General features: G+C 35.1%; 1 non-coding gene across 1 annotated transcript; it reads left to right on the top strand.

The window, feature by feature from the left end:
• The first annotated feature begins 694 nt into the window (after positions 1–694).
• LOC127748173 (small nucleolar RNA R71) lies at positions 695–803 on the top strand. The gene has a single exon (XR_008010116.1). It is a non-coding gene; the product is annotated as a small nucleolar RNA R71 (small nucleolar RNA).
• The last annotated feature ends 18,750 nt before the right edge of the window (positions 804–19,553 follow it).

Genomic DNA, 19,553 nt, shown 5'->3' with positions numbered 1-19,553 from the left:
GGTGATGCCCTACATACAGCTTGCCATGGAAAGGAGTAAGAAGGATTGAGTTGAAGCAATGGGAGAGCAGGCGTCCTTGAGCCATACAGTATCTCCATTCGCTTATCTGAAATTCCCACCAATGAATCTGCATGAGTACTCTATCCCTTTTACTTATTTTATTTATCCAATTTAATTCCATTTGACCCTATGATTCCACTCACTAACTGAGATCTACAAGATGACCATAGCTGGCTTCATACCAACAATCTCTGTGGGATCGACCCTTACTCACGTAAGGTTTATTACTTGGACGACCCAGTACACTTGCTGGTCAGTTGAACGGAGTTGTGAATTCAACTGGTGCCATAATAATAATTTCATACAACTTAGAGAATAGTGATCACAATTTCGTCCACCAGCTGGCAGCTGCTGTTTGCATTCCAGTTAAATATGGTAAATATGGTATTGTTCTGAGCCAATATGGTATTCAGAGTGTCAACTTCAAGAACTCTTTTCTTCTGAGAGATCCCATTGTTCACAAGATTTCTCTCAAATGTGTACATGAATTGGTTGTTTGCAACCATCTCAATGAGTTCTCCTGCTTCAGTAAGCATTTTCTTCAAGTGAAGTTACCCACCTGCAGAGCTGTCCAATGATATTTTGGACATCTCAGACAGACCATCATAGAAAATTCCTAGGATAGACTATTCTGAGACCATGCCAGGAGGGCACCTCCTGCTCAGTTGCTTGTATCTTTCCCAAGCTTCATAGAGGGATTCACCTTCTTTTTGTCTCACAGTTTAAACTTTTACTCTGATTTTTCTCATCCTTTGAGGAAGAAAAAATTTAGCCAAGAAAGCATTGACCAGCTTCTCCCAAGAGTCTAGGCTCTCTTTAGGTTGAGAATCCAACCATATCTTAGCTCTGTCTCTTACAGCAAAGGGAAAGAGCATAAACTTATAGACTTTAGGATCTACTCCATTAGTCTTTACAGTATCACAAATCTGTAAAAATTCTGCCAAGAAACTGATGTGGATCTTCCAGTGAAAGTCCATGGAACTTGCAATTCTATTGCAGAAGAGAGACTAACTGAGGCTTAAGCTCAAAGTTGTTAGCTCCAATGGCAGGTACAGAGATGCTTCTGCCATAAAAGTCAGAGGTAAGCTTGGTGTAAGCACCAAGAACCTTTCTTGCCTCTGTTTCATGATTAGGCTCAGCTGCCATGTATTCACTTTCCTTTTCAAAATTTTCTGAAAGGTATCTTCCAAAAGTGTTTTCTTTAAATTGTTGTAAGCTCCTCTTTAAAGTCCTCTCAGATTCAGGATCAAGATTAAAGAGAGGCTCTTTATCCTTGTTCCTGGTCATAAACAAGAAAAAGAAAACAAGAAAGAAAGAAAGGAAGCTTTTATGCCTGATTTGAGTATAGAGGGCTTCCAGTGAGATGTGAAGAAGAAGAGAAGAGGAATGAAGATAGAAGAAGGAAAAGAAGAATTCAAAAATTAGAAGTAAAAAGATAAACAAGAATTAAAATATTTTTGTTTTTATTTTATTTATTTATTTAATTCAAAAATAAAGGTTAATTATTAAAAAGAATTGAGAATTAATTAATGAATTTCAAAAAAGAAGAGAGAGAGAGAGAGAGAGAGAGAGAGAGAAAGAAATTTCAAAAATTAAAAGAGAAAGGAATTAGTTAGGAAGTTTTGAAAAAGAAGATAGATAAGACAAGTAATTAATTAAGAAAGATTTGAAAACAAGATAAGATGGAAGATAAAAAAGATTTTATTTTAAAAATATTTGAAAAAGTCAACAAGATAAGAAAAAGATTTGAAAAAGATTTAATTTTAAAATTTAAAATAAGATAAGATAGCGAAGATAAGATAAGTTAGGTAAGACACATAAGATAAGGAAGTTAAGAGAAGATAAGTTTTAAATTAAAAAGATTTGAAAAAGATTTGATTTTAGAAAAGGTTTTATTTTGAAATTTGAAATTTGAAATTTAAATTTTTGAATTTTGAAATTTGAATTTTAAGATTTGAATTTGGGATAAGATAATTTTTTTGAATTTTAAAAAAGATAAAAAGAAAAGATAAGATTTTGAAAAAGATATGATTTTTGAAAAGATTTGAATTTTGAAATTTAAAACTAAGATAGGATAAGATAAGATAATGATTTTGAAATTAAAATTTGAAAAATTGCTTGTGATTTTCAAAAATTGCAATAAAAGATATTTTATTTTTTTATTTTTTTATTTAATGAAGAAAAAGAAAAACAACAAAAAGACACAAAACATAAAATTTTTAGATCTAAGACACCTACTATGCAAAAATTTGAAAGAAAATTAAAACACAAAGAGACACCAAACATAAAAATTTTAAGATCAAAACAAAGAGAAAAGCGAGAACACTTTGAAGATCAAGAAGAACACCAAGAACAAAACTCAAAGAATTCAAAGAAAACAAGAACATGCAAATGACACCAAACTTAAATATTTTTAAAAACCAAAGACACAATTTTCGAAAACTTAAAAAAAGATACAAGAAGACACCAAACTTGAAGATTGACATAAGATTTAAACAAAAGAAACTATTTTTGAAAATTTTTAGAAAGAAAGACTCAAAGAATGTGAAAATTTCAACAAGAACAAAAACAAAAGATTCAAACCAAAAACAAAGATTAAACAAAGAAAAGAAGAAAAAAATTTTTGAAAAAGTTTTTTGATTTTTTGAGAAAACAAAAATAAAATAAAAGACTCTAACAAAATTAAAGACAATACCTAATCTAAGGAACAAGATAATTCATTAGTTGTTCAAACTCGAACAATCCCCGACAACAGCGTCAAAAACTTGGTGCGCAGAATCCCACACTTTCGCACAACTGAACCAGCAAGTGCACTGGGTTGTCCAAGTAATACCTGAGCGAGTCAGGGTTGATCCCACGAGGTTTGTGGTTTGAAGAAAGCTATGGTTATCTTGTAGATCTTAGTCAGGCGAATAGGAGATGTAGGTATGTTGTTTAATTGCATAAAAGAAAATACAGAGAAAATGTTACTCAAAACTCAGAAGTTGTGTAAACTATGATAATAAGGTGGTCAAGGCTTGGAGATGCTTTGTCCTTCTGGATTAACTCTGTTCTTACTGTTTTCTTTAATTGTGAATGATTTCTTCTATGGCAGGCTGTATGTGATTGTCGTCGGTTGAGAGGTCGCCAATGCTCCTCCAGATTTGAACCCCAGGGTTAGTGTGGATCCATTCTGGTTGAGGGTGAAGTTCCTGCAGTCCATTCTCCTTAATGATCCTACTCAAAATGCCACAGAAAAGGTTGAATCTTCCGAATCAGAGAATGTTGCGCCTTTGGATTCTAGCCTTTACCACAGAGACCCTAATCTCCCCAAACCTCGGCTGAACTGGTGTCTCGAGAAGTCCCCAACGAAGTTGTGAATTAGTCATCTAAGAGATGTATAATCAAGCTGGTGGTTTAATGCTTTCCAATTACGTATTCACACAAACCCAAGAACATGGGTGGTTGTCTCTTACTATGAAGAACGAAGATGATTGTCATGGGTCATCCCATTCATCAAGTTAAAGAACGAAGATACATCTTAGAATTGAATCAAACACAGATTGAAAGGAAACAGTAATACTTTTATTAATCCATAGAACTCAGCAGGGCTCCTCCCCTCAACCTAAAAGGTTTAAAAACTCATACTAATAGAAAATACAATGTGAAAAACGAAATATAGCAGATCTTCCCTTTGAAGATCGTGTAAAAGTTCTTTAAATACTAAGCTAATGACTAAGGATTACATAAGAGAAGGTAAAACAGTCTTTTCGTGCTAAAATCTGCTTCTGGGGCCCACTTGGTGAGTGTTTGGACTCAGCTTTGATGAGATCCACATGCTTGGAGGCCTCTAGTGCATTGAACGCTGGATAGAGGGTCCTCTTTGGGCGTTTGGATGCTGGTCTCCTTCTTGTGGGCGCTGGATGCTAGAATAGGGCAAGAAGCTGGCGTTGTACGCCAGTTTTCGGCCTTCAATTCTAAAGCAAGGTATGGAAAGCTTTGAAAGCTAGATTTCCATAGCCGTTAAGAATGCTCCATTTGGATTTCTGTCGCTCCAGAAAAGCTCTTTAGAGTACAAGGAGGTTAGATCCGGACAGCATTTGCAGTGCTTTCTATGCCTCTAAATCAGACTTTTGCTCTAGCTCCTTAATTTCAACCAAAAAATACCTGAAATTTCATAAAACCACACAAACTCAAAGTAGAATCCAAAAATGTGAATTTTGCACTAAAACCTATAAAAACTTAATAAAGCATAAACAAAACATACTAAAAACTATATGAAAATGATGCCAAAAATCGTATAAAATATCCGCTTATCAGATATATATGGCTAAGTGAGCTTGAAATTTGTATATTTGATTAACCTAAGCTCTCTCCCAACACATATAATAACGTATACAATTTAAATGCAAACCTAACTAGCCATTATTCATTTTTTCACACATTCATGCATTCTTTTTTTAATTCACATCCCATATGTATTATTCTTTTTACTTTACTTTGGAGCATTTTATCCCCTTTTTATTGATGTTTTTCTTTTTTTCTCTTTTTATATTTTTTTCAATTTTTTCAATAACATAATATGTACAAAGGATGAATGCATATCGTTTAAGCACTTAATGCAGGAGTATGTACCCAATTTCTATGATCTTCAACAAAAATACAAAAAAAATACACTTTTATCTCCACCAATGTTCCCAAATTTCCCACACTTTAATGACATACACTCTCAGTAGCCTAAGCTAGTAAAAGATCCAAATTAAGGACATTTATTGTTTTTCACTTAGGGGTAGTGATGTGCTAAAATTAAGAACAAAAGGGTATTAAAATAGGCTCAAAATTAGTTGACAATGGTAGATAAAAGGGTAAGGCCATTTGGGTAAGTGAGCTCAAATGAAATAAAGGCCTCAATAATATAAATGCATTCATACACAAAATAATGGACATAAAGAATCAAACAAATCAAAGATTACAATCATCGAGAGAGAATAACACACAAGAATGAAAATAGTGGTTATATGATGCAACCACACAATTAGGCTCAAAAACTCACAAGCTTATGTGTTCTTAGCTCAAAAACATGTTACACAATAAATAATTCAAGCAAGTTTAATGAAAAAAATTTACTCAAATCAATTGGGGTTCCCTATAGATAAATTTCTTGGAAAATTTTATTATTTTGACCAAGCTCATTATATATATATATATGCAACCCAAGAAAATGCAACTAAAAATTCTAAAAGACCTAGTAATAGAAGAAAAAATCAAATGGAAAAGTGTTGGAATCAGAAAATTTTCACCCAAAAAGTGACCAATTGGTCAGACGACCTCTCCACACTTAAAAGTTTGCACCGTCCTCGGTGCACATAAGATCAATCGGCGTAGAAGGAGTTGTCATCACCCCACCTTCAGCTGGTGGGTCCTCGGCTGTTGTGTGTTCTTTCTTTCGCTTCCCTTTTTGCTTATGGTGGGTCATCCTAAAAGATAGAAAATAGGATAATAAGACAAGTGGATACAAAAGCAAGGAAGAATAAATTGTTGAAATGAGGTAAGAATCACTAAAATAAAGTGAGTAAATCAGTTTGTAACATGATTGGAACAAATGTGTGAGTTCTAAGTTGCATGCGGCATAGCATTCACACACTGGCATTGAAATATACATTTTACTCATTCTAATGTGCCTGAAATACTTTAAAGAAGACTTGTAGGTTAAGATAAACAAACAAGTAGCAAAGAAGCATAAAAGCATTCAAGGAATAATGAAACAATTGTGAATTAGATGATGACTGGACATCGATTGATGGGCAAGAAAATTTAATGAACCAAGTGAAATATGAAATTTAAACATCAATCAATGACACATTTTGAATTTTGTTTGCAATACCTAATTGATATAGAAGGTGGAACATGGGTGCTGTGCAACTTAGGAAAAAAGAGAAATAGATGTGAAATCAATCACATAGCAAGCATGGTCCACAAAACTTAAAAAGTTAAAAAATATGTCACTAGGTAAGCTTATGATCCAATTTCATAATTCTAAAATCTCAATGCATGAACTAGGCGACGTAATTAACGATCAATCATAAACAAGCATCACCTAATAAAAAAAATGCATCGATTATACATAAATTGCCTCATTATGGTGAAATTATTTTAACTCACATGGTGGCCAAAACATGTAAATCAAAAGATTTAGAATGCTTTCAATGTTGTGAGTACTTGGTATGCACAAAATTAAGCATGAAGAATTTAATACCAAGCAAAAAATTACAACCTCAATAAAGGAATCTAACAATAAATAATTTCAGCATCAACAAACAGCAAATCAAATCAATAATCCCACACTTATCACCAAAATTAGAAAATTAAACTAACTAACTAACAAACTAATTAATTAACTAACTAACTAAATGAGATGATGGCGGACGGTAAATGGTGGTGAAACAGGACAGGGGAGTCACGCGTACGCGGGACTTAGGCGAATGGAATGTGACGTGTACGTGTCTGGCAAGCGTACGCGGGACGGCGGGAAATAGAAGGTGACGTGTACGCGTGGGTCACCCGTACATGTGCGTCAGAATTATGCTAGACGTACAGTTTTTGCATCTTTCTCACGCAACTCTCTGTCTGGACCGTGCCACAGCACAGTGCCCGCATGATCCTGGCACGCCATGATTCTCTTCAGAATGGTGGGTCACGCGTACGCGTGGGTCAAGCGTACGCGTGAGGGGCCTTCTTTTTAAGAAGCATATAATAGAAACAGTGCACTCCCACCCCCTATTTACATGTCTAACACGAACCAAAATTCAAAATTAACAAAATTCCTAACTTCAAAAAACTATGCAAACATGCAACTAAGCAATTCAAACCAAAAATACAATTCAAAACAATGATGCAATTCAAAATAGGTAACCTACAAGTTAAAGCATAAATCTTAACTAAACAAACTAACAACTAAGGCATTATATACAAGAGTGATATAAAAGGCAAGAAAGTACCTAAAAATGGTAACTCAATTTATTCATCAACTATATATACAAAAGAATGGAAAGAGATTACCATGGTGGGGTGTCTCCCACCTAGCACTTTTGTTTATTGTCCTTAATTTGGACAATTGGCGAGCTCCCTATCATTGCGGCTTATGCTGGAACTCATCTTGAAACTTCCACCAATGCTTGGATCTCCATTGATTGCCAGAATTTCCAACCAATTGCACCAAGTCTTGATGAAGTTCCACAAAGGTTCGGAGCTCCCAAAATGGATCTTCTTGTATGTCGGGATCACAAATCTTGTTCTTGCACTCATCTTCTAATTGATCGTCAAAGTTCCAATCGAGTGGCAAATATTCTGAATTCTCATTCAAACATCCAAACAACTTCCTAGATGGTTTGAAGAATACACATTTTTTCATTTAGGATGGTGTGGAGATTGAAATTAACTCTGTTCATATAGGTAGATGGTTAAAAGAATTAGGCTGAGTTATGACTCATCATAACCTTCGTGAACAAATGCACTTGCCAATGGGATCTTCTACTATCATAAGTCAAGAATTTCTAAAGTTATAAAGAATAAAATGAGAGCTTTTTTCAACTTAGGGAGTATGGTTAAGTTTATTGATTAATTATAATAAGAGAATACAAGTCTCATATTGTTTAGGATAGTAAACTTTGCTTTTAAAAGTTTCACATTGCTAATTTATAAAGGCTTCCTCCCCTTTCCCCTGTCCCACTAGTATAAATAACCCATGTAATAACCTCGCCAATATTGGTGAACTAAACAATGTTCTAAAGTCAGAAATTGTGTATGGTAAGACAAAGATCAAAGAAAAAATTTAAGGAATAGAATAAGAAAATGAGAATTTATAGAAGGCAAGAAGATTAGGAAGAATACTAGGAATTAGAAAGGAATAGATAATGCACATAAGAACAACGATTAAAATGAACACTATATTGATGAGAACAATGCAGAATTACACTTTTGAATTTTTAAAAGACATCATGTTGTGCAGAATAGTTCTTTTACTTGTGATGATAACTATAATTTTATAAACAAAGTATTTATATATGGTGTTATATATTTATAACAGAGTAAATAGCCATTTTGGTATACAAAAGATTCTAATTTTAACAAAGTAGACCCACAAATTTATTTTAGAAAAATGAACTTTTAACTACATATTTCACTTGACAAAATGACATAATCATTCAAGTGATAGGTTAAGAATTAGGCCATTTTATTGAACAGAACATATATTGAGAGTTTGTTTTGTCAAAAACAAATGCGAAGGTCTAGTTTGTCAAAATTAGAATTGTTTGAGTACCAAATTAGTCATTTACTCTTTATAACATATAAACAATTTAATATTTTCTAATTTCAATAAAAAAAGGTGAGCATGAATATAAATTTCGTGTGATAAAAATGAGGATGCTTAGATGGATGAGCAGTCAAACACGTTTGAACAAAATAAAGAGTGATGATACAAGAGAAAAAGTTAGAGTAGCGCCTAATGTTCAAGATGGGAAAGCTATACCCCTATTTGATTATAAGTTAGCAAAATTTTTTTATGGAGGATAGAATATAAGATTTGAAAAATTTTTTAGCCAATTATTTAATTTAAATTGGATTTGAAAGGGCTTAAACTTTTGGTGGATTCAGAATGACACAATACAAAAAAAAAATTACCAATTCAGCTACTCTTGAAAAGTATAGCTAAAAATAAAAAAAAATTAATGCTTTCAGCAAAGGCTATACTTGTTTGGCTTTGGAGATGCTTTAGTGGGAGATGCCTATTTAGGCATTGCCTATTTTCAAAGGCTATGCTTTTATGTATTAAAAGCTACGCTTTTTGCAATCAAAATAAGATACTCTTTTCAAGTAATGCGTTTGAGAACCAAAGGCTACGCTTTTCATTACTCATGCTTACCATAATTGAAAAGAGTAGGTTACACTTATCTTTGCTATTGCATTACTTTAGAAACGTAATAACATTGTATACCCATAGCTACTCTATATAAGTGGCCTTATGTCCCTCACTTTTTTTTAATATATAAATAATCTTTTTTTCTAAAACCTAATATTTAGTAATATGACTATATATATAATCAAGTATTTTTAATTAAATTAGTCAAATATTATAAAATAAAAATAAATACATAATAATACCATACAATATTCTTTAAATAATAAAAAAAAATTATTCTTAAACAAAATATATTTATAATAAACCAAAAGTATTGGAATGATCATAATTTTGAGTATTCATACATGTCATACTAATTTAAGCATACCTATATCAAAATATACATGAGACCACTTAGAGTTCACTACTAATAAACTACACAAAACCAAAATATTGTATCCTATATAAGTATCTTCTAATAAAAGTCATTAATCAACCATACATCTTTCAATTTTCAACACTCCATATCTGCCAATAAATCATCGTGATAAATATCTGATCTCAATCTTCATTTACATCCCAAAATTATTCTGCATAATTATATAGAAAAATAATTATAATATTATATATGTAAGTAAGCATGATCATATACAGTTAATCCACATATAAAAAGATCTCATGATCTTATGCCTCTCCGTGTGTGATGATTACTGATGAGTGGATAATTTATACGCTTTTTGGCATTATTTTTAGGTAGTTTTTAGTAGGATCTAGCTACTTTTTAGTATATTTTTATTAGTTTTTAAGCAAAATTCATATTTCTGAACTTTACTTTGAGTTTGTGGATTTTTCTGTGATTTCAGGTATTTTATGGCTGAAATTGAGGGACCTGAGCAAAAATCTTATTCAGAGGCTGAAAAAGGACTGTAGATGCTGTTGGATTCTGACCTCCCTGCACTCGAAATAAATTTTTTGGAGCTATAGAAACCTAATTGGCGTGATCTCAATTGAGTTGGAAAGTAGACATCCTGGGCTTTCCAGCAATATATAATGATTCATACTTTACCCGAGTTTTGACGATGTAAACTGGCGTTCAAACGCCAACTTCCTGCCCTATTCTGGCGTTAAACACCAGAAACAGGATACAAGCTGGAGTTAAACGCCCAAACTGGCATAAAAGCTGGTGTTTAACTCCAAAAAAAGTCTCTACACATGAAAGCTTCAATGCTCAGCCCAAGCACACACCAAGTGGGCCCCGGAAGTGGATTTCTGCATCATTTACTTATTTTTGTAAACCCTAGGCTACTAGTTCATTATAAATGGGACCTTTTACTATTGTATTTTCATCTTTTGATATCTTAATCATGTTTTGGGGGCTGGCCATTCGGCCATACCTAGACCTTCTTTACTTATGTATTTTCAACGGTGGAGTTTCTACACACCATAGATTAAGGTGTGGAGCTCTGCTGTTCCTCGAGTATTAATGCAAAGTAATATTGTTCCGTGACACTCATCACCATTCTCAATTTATGAACGCGTGCCTGACAACCACTTCCATTCTACCTGTGAAAGCTAGAGTGTGTATCTCTTGGATTTCTAATCAATGATGCACATCGACTCCCCTCTGACAATGGGGCATCTGAATCTGAGATTAGAACCTTCGTGGTATAGGCTAGAATCAATTGGCAGCATTCCTGAGATCCAGAAAGTCTAAACCTTGTCTGTGGTATTCCGAGTAGGATCTGGGAAGGGATGATTGTGACGAGCTTTAAACTCGTGACTGTGGAGCATTGTGACAGACGCAAAATGATCATAGGATCTTATTCCGACACGATCGAGAACCAACAACTGATTAGCCATGCGGTAGCTGTGCCTGGTATTTTTCATCCGAGACGAGAAATCCGACAGTTGATTAGCCGTACAGAAACAATAGAGGACCATTTTCACTGAGAGGACGGGAGGTAGCCATTGACAATGGTGATCCCCAACATACAGCTTGCCATGGAGGGGAGTATGAATGATTGAATGAAGACAGTAGCAAAGCAGAGATTTGGAAGGAATAACGCATCTCCATACGCTTATCTGAAATTCCCACCAATGAATTACATAAGTACATCTATCTTTATTTTATGTTTATTTATCTTTTAATTATCAAAACTCTATAACCATTTGAATCTGCTTGACTGAGATTTACAAGATGACCATAGCTTGCTTCAAGCCGACAATCTCCGTGAGATCGACCCTTACTCACGTAAGGTATTACTTGGACGACCCAGTGCATTTACTAGTCAGCTGTGCGAAGTTGTGAAGAGATGTGTGAATTATGGTATTGCACACCAAGTTTTTGGAGCCATGCCAAGGGATAACAATTTCGTGCACCAAGTTTTTGGCGCCGTTGCCGGGGATTGTTCGAGTTTGGACAACTGACGGTTCATCTTGTTGCTTAGATTATGTAATTTTCTTCTTGTTTTAACCATTATTTTATTTTCAAAAAGTTTTCAAAATTCTTTCAAAATTTTTCTTCTTTTTTGTTTTTCTAAAACTAATTTTTGAAAAATCCAAAAAAATTCAATAAAATCATAAAAACCAAAAAAAAAATATTTTGTGTTTCTTGTTTGAGTCTAGTGTTAATTTTTATGTTTGGTGTCAATTGCATATGTTTATTTTTCTCAAAAATTTTCGAAAATTCATGCATTGCATTCTTCATGATCTTCAAGTTGTTCTTAATGAGTCTCGTTGTTTGATCTTCTTATTTTCTTGTTTTGTGTCTTTTGTTGTTTTTCATATGCATTTTGAATTCATAGTGTCTAAACATGAAAAATATCTAAGTTTGGTGTCTTGCATGTTTTTCTTTTCTTGAAAAATTTTCAAAAATAAGTTCTTGAACTTCATCATGATCTTCAAAGTGTTCTTGGTGTTCATCTTGACATTCATAGTGTTCTTGCATGCATCATTTGTTTTTATCCAAAATTTTTAAGTGTTGAGTAATTTTGTGATTTTTTTTCTTTCCTCATTAAATTCAAAAAAATAAAAAAATATCTTTTCCTTATTTCACTCATAAATTTCGAAATCTTTGAGTTGACTTAGTCAAAAATTTTTAAAATAAGTTGTTTCTTGTTAGTCAAGTCAAGATTTCAATTTCAAAAATTTATCTTTTCAAAATCTTTTTCAAAATCAAATCTTTTTCATTTTTTCCTTTGTTTTTCAAATATTTTCAAAAATGTTTTTCAAAACTTTTCAAAATATTTTTTCCTATTTTTACCTCATATTTTTCGAAATTAATACTAACAATTAATGTTTTAATTCAAAAATTTCAAGTTTGTTACTTTCTTGTTAAGAAAGATTCAAACTTTAAATTTTAGAATCATATCTTTTGATTTCTTAAGTCAAGTCATTAATTCTGATTTTAAAAATTAAATCTTTTTCAAAATAAATTTCAATCATATCTTTTCAATCATATATTTTGAAACATATTTTTTCCATATCATATCTTTTTCAAAATTTAATTTCAAAATATCTTTTTCTAACTTCTTATCTTTTCAAAATTAATTTCAAAATCTTTTGCAAAACCACCTAACTAATTTTCTCTATCTAATTTTCGAAAATCACTGTCCTTTTTTAAAAATCTTTTTATTTAACTAATTGTTTTAACTTTTAGTTTTATTCCTTTTCTTAATTTTTGCATACTAACTAATTTTTTAAACAAAAACAAAAATATTTTTCTTCTCTTTTAGTTAATATTCGAATTCCCTCTCTCTCTCATCCCTTTCTATTTATTTTATTTATCTACTAACACTTCTCTTCTACTCATAATTTGAACCCTCTCTTCCCTCTCTGTGTTCGAATTCTTCTTCTTCTTTCTTCATTCTTACTATTCTTCTCTTCTACTCACATAAAGGAACCTCTATATCTGGCAAAGAGGGTCCCTATTATTTTCTGTTCTCTTCTTTTTCATATGAGCAGGAGCAAGGACAAGAACATTCTTATTGAAGCTGACCCTGAACTTGAAAGGACTCTGAAGAAGAAGCTAAGAGAAGCTAAAGCACAACAATCCAGAGAAAACCCTACAGAGAATCTCGAAAAAGAAGTAATGGCCGAACCCAACAATAATGCAAGGAAGATGCTTGGTGACTTCATTACACCAAATTCCAACTTCCATGGAAGAAGCATCTCAATCCTTGCAATTGGAGCAAACAATTTTGAGCTAAAGCCTCAATTAGTTTCTCTGATGCAACAGAATTGCAAGTTTTATGTACTTCCATCAGAAGATCCTTTTCAGTTCTTAACTGAATTCTTGCAAATTTGTGATACTGTTAAGACTAATGAAGTTGATCCCGAGGTCTATAAGCTTATGCTTTTCCCTTTTGCTGTAAGAGACAGAGCTAGAATATGGTTGGACTCTCAACCTAGAGATAGTCTGAACTCTTGGGATAAGCTGGTCACGGCTTTCTTAGCCAAATTCTTTCCTTCTCAAAAGCTAAGCAAGCTTAGAGTGGATGTTCAAACCTTCAGGCAGAAAGAAGGTGAATCCCTCTATGAAGCTTGGGAAAGATACAAGCAACTGACCAAAAAGTGTCCTTCTGACATGCTTTCAGAATGGACCATCTTGGATATATTCTATGATGGTCTGTCTGAATTGTCTAAGATCTCATTGGACCATTCTGTAGGTGGATCTATTCACCTGAAGAAAATGCCTGCAGAAGCTCATGAACTCATTTAAATGGTGCAAATAAACAGTTAGTGTACACCTCTGAAAGGAATCCTGTGAGTAATAGGACGCCTTAAAAGAAGGGAGTTCTTAAAATTGATGCTCTGAATGCCATATGGCTCAGAATAAAATATTGACTCAGCAAGTCAATATGATTTCTCAGAGTCTGAATGGATTGCAAAATGCATCCAACTGTACTAAAGAAGCATCTTCTAAAGAAGAAGCTTATGATCCTGAGAACCCTGCAATGGCAGAGGTGGATTAAATGGGTAAAGCCTATGGAAACACCTATAATCTCTCATGGAGAAATCATCAAAATTTCTCATGGAATGATCAATAAAAGCCTCAACAAGGCTTTAACAATAACAATGGTGGAAGAAACAGGTTTAGCAATGGCAAGCCTTTTTCATCATCCTTTCAGCAACAGACAGAGAATTCTGAGTAGAACCCATCTAGCTTAGCAAATATAGTCCTGATCTATCCAAGGCCACTCTCAGTTTCATAAATGAAACAAGGTCCTCCATCAGAAATCTGGAGGCACAAGTGGGCTAGCTGAGTAAAAGGGTTACTGAAACTCCTCATAGCACTCTTCCAAGCAATACAGAAGAAAATCCCAAGAGAGAGTGCAAGGCTATAACCTTACTTAGTGTGGCCGAACCTGGATGGGTGTTTAACGCCAGAAATGGGCACTAGACTGGGTGTTTAACGCCAGAAATGGGCACCAGACTGGCATTTAACGTCAGAACAGAGCACCAAGTTGGCGTTAAATTCCAGAAACAAGCAACAGCTTGGCATTAAATGCTAGGAAAGGTAACAAAAACTGGCATTTAACGCCAGAAACAGGCAACAGTCTGGCGTTAAATGCCAAAATTGCACTTTAAGGGCGTTTTTGCACGCCTAAATGGTGCAGGGATGAGAAATCCTTGACACCTCAAGATATGTGGACTCCACAGGATCCCCACCTACCCTACCTCTCTCTTTCTCCCACACACATCTCTATAACACTCTACCCAAAACACCACTCACCTATTAAATCCTATCCTCTTTCCTATATTCTCTTCACCAATCACCTCCATCCCTCTTCCGCAAAAACCCCACCTACCTCACTTTTCAAATTCAAAAACTTTTTCCTCCCAAACCCACCCAATTCCATTCGACCACTCTCCCTCTCTTTCCCCCCTCTATCTCCTTTATTTTCTTCTTCTACCCCTTCTTTTTCTCTTCTTTTGCCTGAGGACGAGCAAACCTTTTAAGTTTGGTGTGGTAAAAGCATGGCTTTTTGTTTTTCCATATCCATTTATGGTACCTAAGGCCGAAGAAACCTCTAGAAAGAGGAAAGGGAAGGCAAAAGCTTCCACTTCTGAGTCATGGGAGATGGAGATATTCATCTCAAATGTCCATCAAGGCCACTTCTATGAAGTTGTGGACAAGAAAAAGGAGATCCATGAGGTCTCTTTCATGCTCAAAAGGAATGAGTATCCAGAGATCCGACATAAGATTCGAAGAAGAGGTTGGGAAGTTCTCACCAACCCCATTCAACAAGTTGGAATCTTAATGGTTCAAGAGTTCTATGCCAATGCATGGATAACTAGGAACTATGATCAAAGTATGAACCCAAATCCAAAGAATTGGCTTACAATGGTTCGGGGGAAATACTTATATTTCAGTCCAGAAAATGTAAGGTTGGCGTTCAACTTGCCCATGATGCAAGTAAACGCACGCCCCTATACGAGAAGGGTCAACTTTGATCAAAGGTTGGACCAAGTCCTCACGTACATATGTGTGGAAGGAGCTCAATGGATAAGAGACTCAAGAGGCAAGCCAGTTCAATTGAGAAGACCGGACCTTAAGCCTGTGGGTAGAGGATGGTTGGAGTTCATCCAACGCTATATCGTTCCTACTAGCAGCCGATCAGAAGTAACTGTGGATCGGGCCATTGGTGCACGAAATTGTGATAATCAACAATGGCACCAATAAACTTGGTAGCGCTCTTAAACATGAATCACACTTTGTCACAACTCCGCACAACTAAACAGCAAGTGCACTGGGTCGTCCAAGTAATACCTTACGTGAGTAAGGGTCGATCCCACGGAGATTGTTGGTATGAAGCAAACTATGGTCATCTTGTAAATCTCAGTCAGGCAGATTCAAATGGTTATGATGGTTTTTCAAAAATAATAATAAAATAAAGCATAAAATAAAGATAGAGTTACTCATATAATTCAATGATGGGAATTCTAGATAAGTGTATGGATATACTGTGTTCCTTCTGAATTTCTGCTTTCCTACTGCTTTCATCCAATCCTTCTTACTCCTTTCCATGGCAAGCTGTATGTAAGGCATCACCGTTGTCAATGGCTACTTCCCATCCTCTCAGTGAAAAAGGTCCAAATGCTCTTGTCGTAGCACGGCTAATCATCTGTCGGTTCTCGATCATGCCGGAATAGAATCCATTGATTCTTTTACGTTTCTCATTATGCCCAACAATCGTGAGTTTGAAGCTCGTCACAGTCATTCAATCCCTGAATCCTACTCGGAATACCACAGACAAAGTTTATACTTTCCGGATTCTCATGAATGCCGCCATCAATTCTAACTTATACCATGAAGATTCTGATTAAGGAATCCAAGAGATATGCGCTCGGTCTAAGGTAGAACGGAAATGGTTGTCAATCACGCGTTCATAGGTGAGAATGATGATGAGTGTCACGGATCATCACATTCTTCATGTTGAAGTGCAACGAATATCTTAGAATAAGAATAAGCTTGAATTGAATAGAAAATAGTGGTACTTTGCATTAAAACTTGAGGTACAGCAGAGCTCCACACCTTAATCTATGGTGTATAGAAACTCCACCATTGAAAATACATAAGTGATGAAGGTCCAGGCATGGCTGAATGGCCAGCCCCCATGAATGATCAAAAGACCGAATGGTCAAGAGACTATATAATCAAAGACAACTAGTACAATAGTAAAATGTCCTATTTATACTAGACTAGCTACTAGGGTTTACAGAATTAAGTAATTGATACAAAAATCCACTTCCGGGGCCCACTTGGTGTGTGCTTGGGCTGAGCTTGAGCTTTACACGTGTAGAGACTTCTCTTGGAGTTAAATACCAAGTTGTAACGTGTTTTTGGCGTTTAACTCTGGTTCGTGACGTATTTCTGGCGTTTGACACCAGAATGCAGCATGGAACTAGCGTTGAGCGCCAGTTTGCATCATCTAATCTCGAATAAAGTATAGACTATTATATATTGCTGGAAAGCTCTGGATGTCTAATTTCTAACGCCATTAAGAGCGTGCCATTTAGATTTCGGGAACTCTAGAAAATTCATTTCGAGTGCAGGGAGGTCAGAATCCAACAGCATCAGCAGTCCTTTGTCAGCCTTCTTATCAGAGTTTTGCTCAAGTCCCTCAATTTCAGCCAGAAAATATCTGAAATCACAGAAAAACATACAAACTCATAGTAAAGTCTAGAAATGTGAATTTAGCATAAAAACTAATGAAAATATCCCTAAAAGTAGCTAGATCCTACTAAAAACTATCTAAAAACAATGCCAAAAAGCGTATAAATTATCCGCTCATCACAAATCCAAACTTAAATTGTTGCTTGTCCCCAAGCAACTGAAAATCAAATAGGATAAAAAGAAGATAATATACTATAAATCCCAAAATATCAATGAATATTAGTTCTAATTAGATGAGCGGGACTTGTAGCTTTTTGCTTCTAAACAGTTTTGGCATCTCACTTTTTCCTTTGAAGTTCAGAATGATTGGCATTTATAGGAACTCAGAATTTTAGATAGTGTTATTAATTCTCCTAGTTAAGTATGTTGATTCTTGAACACGGCTACTTTTATGAGTCTTGGCCGTGGCCCTAAGCACTTTGTTTTCCAGTATTACCACTGGATACATAAATGCCACAGACACATGGTGAACCTTTTCAGATTGTGACTCAGCTTTGCTAAAGTCCCCAGTTAGAGGTGTCCAGGGTTCTTAAGCACACTCTTTTTACTTTGGATCACGACTTTAACCACTCAGTCTCTAGCTTTTTACTTGGACCTGCATGCCACAAGCACATGGTTATGGACAGCTTGATTTAGCAGCTTAGGCCTGGATTTTATTTCCTTGGGCCCTCCTATCCATTGATGCTCAAAGCCTTGGATCATTTTTACCCTTGCCTTTTGGTTTTAATGGCTATTGGCTTTTTCTGCTTGCTTTTTCTTTTTCTTTCTCCTTTTTTTTGCCATTTTTTTCGCAAGATTTTGTTATTCACTGCTTTTTCTTGCTTCAAGAATCAAATTTATGATTTTTCAGATCATCAGTAACATTTTTCTTTGTTCATCATTCTTTCAAGAGCCAACAATTTTAACATTCATAAATAACAAGATAAAAAAATATGCACTGTTCAATCATTCATTCAAAAAACAAAAAATATTGCCACCACATCAATATAATTAAACTAAATTCAATGATGAATTCAAAACTCATGTACTTCTTGTTCTTTTGTATAAAAAAATATTTTTCATTTAAGAGAGGTGAAGGATTAATGGAATTATTCATAGCCTCAGGACATAATTACTGAATGCTAATGATCATAAATTAAAGACACAAACATAGACAAATATATAGCATAAGAATAAAAAAACAGAGAAATAAGAACAAGGAATGAGTCCACCTTAGTGGTGTCTTCTTCTTGAAGGACCAATGATGTCCTTGAGCTCTTCTATGTCTCTTCCTTGCCTCTGTTGCTCCTCCCTCATTGCTCTTTGATCTTCTCTAATCTCATGGAGAATGATGGAGTGCTCTTGATGTTCTACCCTTAGTTGGTCCATGTTATAACTCAAATCTTCTAGAGAAGTGTTGAGTTGTTCCCAATAGTATTTTGGAGGAAAATGCATCCCTTGAGGCATCTCAGGAATTTCTTGATAATGAGCCTCCTCATGTGTCTCTTGAGATCCATTAATGGGCTCTCTTGTTTGCTCCATCCTCTTCTTAGTGATGGGCTTATCCTCTTCAATGAGGATGTCTACTTCTATGATAACTCCAGCTGAGTAGCATAGATGGCAAATAAGATGAGGAAAAGCTAGCCTTGCCACGGTGGAGTACTTTTTGGCTATTTTGTAGAATTCAAGAGAGATGACTTCATGAACTTCTACTTCCTCTCTAATCATGATGCTATGGATCATGATGGCCCGATCCACAGTAACTTTGGATCGGTTGCTAGTGGGGATGATGGAGCATTGGATGAACTCCAACCATCCTCTAGCCACAGGCTTGAGGTCCAGTCTTCTTAATTGAACCGGCTTGCCTTTTGAGTCTCTTTTCCATTGAGCTCCTTCCACACATGTGTCCATAAGGACTTGGTCCAACCTTTGATCAAAGTTGACCCTTCTAGTGTAGGGGCGTGCATTTTCTTGCATCATAGGCAAGTTGAACGCCAACCTTAAATTTTCCGGACTGAAATCTAAGTATTTCCCCCGAACCGTTGTAAGATAATTCTTCGGATTTGGGTTCACACTTTGATCATGGTTCCTAGTGATCCATGCATTGGCATAGAACTCTTGAACAATTAAGATTCCGACTTATTGAATGGGGTTGGTCAGAACTTCCCAACCTCTTCTTTGGATCTTATGTCGGATCTCTAGATACTCATTTTTCTTGAGCTTGAAAGGGACCTTAGGGATCACCTTCTTCTTGGCCACAACATCATAGAAGTGGTCTTGATGGACCTTTGAGATGAATCTCTCCATCTCCCATGACTCGAAGGTGGAAGCTTTTGTCTTCCCTTTCCCTTTTCTAGAGGTTTCTCCGGCCTTAGGTGCCATAAGTGGTTATGGAAAAACACAAAAAGCTATGCTTTTACCACACCAAACTTAGAATATTGCTCGCCCTTGAGCAAG

This window comes from Arachis duranensis, chromosome 5 (assembly GCF_000817695.3).
Source record: "Arachis duranensis cultivar V14167 chromosome 5, aradu.V14167.gnm2.J7QH, whole genome shotgun sequence".
Lineage (NCBI taxonomy): Eukaryota > Viridiplantae > Streptophyta > Magnoliopsida > Fabales > Fabaceae > Arachis > Arachis duranensis.
Note: the sequence above shows the minus strand (reverse complement) of the source record. Positions and strands in the feature narration are given on the sequence as shown.